This window comes from Lytechinus variegatus, chromosome 6, assembly GCF_018143015.1.
Source record: "Lytechinus variegatus isolate NC3 chromosome 6, Lvar_3.0, whole genome shotgun sequence".
In the NCBI taxonomy this organism is placed as follows: Eukaryota; Metazoa; Echinodermata; class Echinoidea; order Temnopleuroida; family Toxopneustidae; genus Lytechinus; species Lytechinus variegatus.
Genome location: NC_054745.1, coordinates 9,489,834 through 9,495,073, shown reverse-complemented (window position 1 = coordinate 9,495,073; position 5,240 = coordinate 9,489,834). Strand labels below are relative to the sequence as shown.

Genomic DNA, 5,240 nt, shown 5'->3' with positions numbered 1-5,240 from the left:
TAAAAAAAACAAAGTCTAAGACCAAACAAACCTTCAACCTAAGAACCTGTTTTAAAAGAGGTTTAGAGTGTTGTCTTTATTCCAGACCTAAAATAGTTACGAAAAAAAATCTTCTAACATAAGACCTTATATTCTTATTCTCGTGGAATAACACGAGTTTTAAAACGTACTCTTTCCTCCAGACCCGGCTATTAAAAAAAGTAACTGAAAAACTTCAAATCTAAGACCAAATTTCCAAAGTTTCACCCAGTAAAAATATGTCTTTTAAAAAAATAATACTACTACCCCTACAAAACATTGTAATAACGCGTGGGTAAAGCAGACATCCTTTCTCCAGACTTTGAAAAATAAAATAGTTTTTACAGATATTCTAAAACGAATATCCAATAATCTAATTACTGTGAAACAACATGAAGACCGATTGTCGAAGATCGACTTTCCTCCAGACACAATTATTTCAGGAATAAAAAATCAATAAAACTCAACCCCCAACAACGAATCTAAGAACCAACAATCCTCAAAATTAAGACCATGCATGTAGAAGAGCACATGTTTAGAGCGTTGTCTTTATTCCAGACCCGGTGATTTAAACATGTTTAAGCAATCCTAAAAACAAAATACTCATATTCTTATTCTTGTGGAATAACACGAGTATTATGCTTAGTCTTTCGTCTGGACCCGGTTATTTAAAACATAAAGAAATATTGAAAAAATGACAGCTGAGACCAATCTTCAAAATTAAACCCACTTAAAATGCTTGGGCTTAGAATGTTGTCTTTACCCCTCACCGACGTATATTATAATTTTTGAAACGACCGGGTCTGAAAAAAGACTTTGGACTTGCATTATAATTTTCGAATTAACCGGGTCTGGAAAAAAATACTTTGGACGTATATTATAATTTTGAAACAACCGGGTCTGGTGAAAAGACTTTGGACGTATATTATAATTTTGATAAACCGGGTCTGGAAAACGACTTGGACTTGTACTGTAATATTTCATTAACTGGGTCTGGAAAAAATACTTTGAACTTTTGTGCTAGAGTGCTGGCCGCAGGAAACGTCACGCCCGAGCACGCAAACACCCTAGGGGGCTTTCGCGTCTAACCGAGGGTATTCAAGGGGAGCAGACTAGGGCGTTTAGACGGGCTTGCGGTTTCCTGCGTGCTATGTAAAATTGGCCGTGCCCGCACTTACCCTAGGAAATCCTAGGGTACGTACATTGCATTATGTTTACATGTGCATGTACTTCGATTATCTTGTGATAGACCATTATGTTTTTAAACTAGCGTTATCGGGATCTATTGTAGGTTGAATCTTTGATTTAAGATGTCATTTGTTTTCTTTTCTTTCATCCTTTATTTCATTCTTTAATTTATGTTTTCCCTTTTAGTTTAGTGTTATCTTGTCCCTTAATTTCTTTATTTTCCAATTAAGAGTTTGGCTCATTCCTTTTTACCTTCATTTTCTTTGCCTTTAATCATCGTAATTCATTTCTCTAATCATGCTAATGCATTTGTATATCGGGGAAAATTGTTCTTTCTCACATCATATAAAGTAGACGCGCAAAAAGCGAACACTAGCAAAACAGGTTGTGCTCATCGATTTTTTTTATTTGGTTCTTTTGTTATTGTCAATAGTCTGTGGGAGTCTTGCTCCCCGTCCACACCGACCCCTCTCCATTGATCACTTCCGCTTACCAATTTATGACAGGATGTTCTTAGAAATGGGGGGGGGGTTGTTACACCCACAAATGTAATAATCGCCCACAAATGTAATAACGCCCACAAATGTAATAACACTTTACCCACAAATGTAATAATTTTTGATCGCCCACAAATGTAATAACACTTTACCCACAAATGTAATAATGCACTTTACCCACAAATGTAATAATGACTTTACCTACAAATGTAATAAATTTGAAGTGATTTTTGGCGAATTCGTTCTAAACTAATATCCTATAGTAATGCGTTCATATAGCACAAAAGTTCAAAGTCTTTTTTTCCAGACCCGGTTAATGAAATATTACAGTACAAGTCCAAGTCTTTTTCCAGACCCGGTTTTTCAAAATTATGATATACGTCCAAAGTCTTTTTACCAGACCCGGTTGTTTCAAAATTATAATATACGTCCAAAGTCTTTTTTCCAGACCCGGTTAATTCAAAAATTATAATGCAAGTCCAAAGTCTTTTTTTCAGACCCAGTCGTTTCAAAAGTTATAATATACGTCGGTGAGGGGTAAAGACAACACTCTAAGCCCAAGCATTTTAAGTGGGTTTAATTTTGAAGATTGGTCTCAGCTGTCATTTTTTTCAATATTTCTTTATCTTTTAAATAACCGGGTCCACACGAAAGACTAAGCATAATACTCGTGTTATTCCACAAGAATAAGAATATGAGTCTTTTGTTTTTAGGATTGTTTAAATCATTTTTAAATCACCGGGTCTGGAATAAAGACAACGCTCTAAACGTGTGCTTTTCTACATGCATGGTCTTAATTTGGAGGATTGTTGGTTCTTAGATTCGTTGTTGGGGGTTGAGTTTTATTGATTTTTTATTCCTGAAATAATTGTGTCTGGAGGAAAGTCGATCTTCGACAATCGGTCTTCATGTTGTTCCACAGTAATTAGATTATTGGGTATTCGTTTTAGAATATTTGTAAAAACTATTTTATTTTTCAAATAGTAACCAAGTCTGGAGAAAGGATGTTTGCTTTACCCACACGTTATTACAATGTTTTGTAGGGGTAGTAGTATTATTTTAAAAAAGACATATTTTTACTGGGTGAAACTTTGGAAATTTGGTCTTAGATTCGAAGTTTTTCAGTTACTTTTTTTAATAGCCGGGTCTGGAGGAAAGAGTACGTTTTAAAACTCGTGTTATTGAACGAGAAAAAGAATATAAGGTCTTATGTCAGAAGATTTTTTTGTAACTGTTTTAGGTCTGGAATAAAGACAACATTCGAAATCTCTTTTAAAACATGTTCTTAGGTTGAAGGTTTGTTTGGTCTGTGTCACGAGCGAAACTGCTCTAATTAACTTATTAATCTACAGGCTACTTAACCACCCTGAATAAAAGACCAAAGGATATTCAAGATATAAATGAAGTGATCAATTTAATGTCACAAAATATAATAAGTCGTTTACATTGAATCGTTGAGAACATAAGTATAATTGCAAACAGATATTCAATAAATCATTTCATATAGAGAAGGAGTATAATCATCATTGACTGTCCCAAGTTTATGGGAAGAGATTGATCTGGAAATAGGCCTTTAAATTATGTTACCGAAAATCTTGGAAGGTTTATCGATTGCTTGATCAAACCTTCAATCGGGTAAATGCGGAGTTCGAAAACAGAAGAGATCGACAAACCACGACGACTACGAAGATTGGACGATTATGACGAGGAACAAGTATGCCGATGATCGACGACGACGACGAAGAACACGACTGACGTCATCAGCGAAGAAGACACGTGTCCTTGAAGAACGAAGAACAAGAGTTGAGTTGAAGCTCTAACTTGGAAGAATTACGGTCGAGTCCGACGAACAATAGCTTCGGCTGACTGAAGTGAGTCATTCCCCTCGAATGACATTTTGACTCATGACCTGGACATAGAGGGTAGGTGCTACCCTGACCTACATTGACTCCACATTGACTCTGGGCTGACCCTAGGTTGACAGCCGTCTAAAATAGGAATAGACCAAATACTTAACAGCAAAGGCCCTAACAATATTCTATTCACAAAGATATCAGCTTATCAAAATTAGCTTTCATATTTATTATCAAAGTAAATGAATAACAAGCTTCTATTAGCATGAGCTTTCTGATAGTCAAGAAAATACATAACAGTTGAGAAATCTAATATAATTATTTCTCTCTGAATCGTAGATCAATTATATAATTGACTTTAACAGACTTCAAAAATACAACTTTGTTCATTTTTAGTAAGGATAATTATATTCACATTGAAGACTGGAGTAAGATGTCATTTGGTGACAAAATGAGCAGAATATAAATATATGTAAATCTGTCTTTCTTTCTGAAAACAGACATGCCATATTAAGCATAAGAATTGTATTAATATTAAAACGTATGAACCAAACATTACTTACAATTCGGCATCGAGTAGAAAGGAACCTCCCCGCACTGGGTAGGGTGGCACACGCCCTTTTCCTTGGTTAGGAAACACCCCAAATTGGACCTTCTTCTCCAAAATCAAAAGTGAGAGTGAGCTGGCTTGGCTTTTCTTGCCAGCACACCAAACAGAAATATGAAACACAAAGAGTCTGTAATCCTATACGCCTGTTAAACTATAGTCTACTTATTATGACAACCCAGACTGTTAAAATACCAGACAACCTATCATGCCTACAGTTTAGTTACTAAGGTATGCAGTCCACATCTGTACATGGAGTTTAACAAAAGAGTTTAACAAAACATGGACTTTAACAAAAGGGTTATCTAATTTTGAATAAGATCCTACAGTCTGAAACTTTGATTTTTTTTATTCTTACTATTGGCGTTTTTTAAAGAAAAAAAATGGTCGGGCTGAAAGACTACGCTATATATCCAGCATTAATAAGATTTTGGGGTCTTTATACTGTTTTTAAACTGTTATTCATAATGTTTAAATAACAGGTAACCGGGTCTGGAGAAAAGACTACGCTTGATTCTCAATTTACTCTTAGTGCATATATTCACAATATACACCGTATAAGTTGAAACAACAACAAAGACATTAATTCCACCAGTTTTAATTAACTGGGTCTGGAGAAAAGACTAAGCTCGATTCCCATTTTTTCCACAGGAATATCATTATCGTATCTTAGTTTGGACTTATATCATAAATTTTGAAATAACTGGGTCAGGAAAAAGACTTTGGACTTATTAAAATTTTTGAAACAACCGGGTCTGGAAAAAAAGACTTTGGATTTATATTATAATTTTTGAAACAACCGGGTCTGGAAAAAAAGACTTTGGACTTATATCACAATTTTTTAAACAACCGGGTCTGGAAAAAAAAAGACTTTGGACTTTTATATATTTTTTTAAACAACGGGTCTGGAAAAAAGACTTTGATTTATATCATAATTTTTGAAACAACCGGGGGAGCGTTTCATGAAAGGACTTGTCGGACGTTTTATCCGACAACTCCCATTTTATCCGACAGTTACCATAGTAACAGTGCCTCACAGCCAATCAGAGTCAGAGAAAGATGTCAGATCTGACAACT

General features: G+C 35.0%; 1 long non-coding RNA gene across 1 annotated transcript; it reads right to left on the bottom strand.

The window, feature by feature from the left end:
* Positions 1-3,313: 3,313 nt before the first annotated feature.
* On the bottom strand, positions 3,314-4,487 carry LOC121416501. The gene is made up of 2 exons (XR_005970188.1): positions 4,120-4,487; positions 3,314-3,691 (listed from the first exon to the last, which is right to left on the bottom strand). It is a non-coding gene; the product is annotated as an uncharacterized LOC121416501 (long non-coding RNA).
* Between the last annotated feature and the right edge of the window lie 753 nt (positions 4,488-5,240).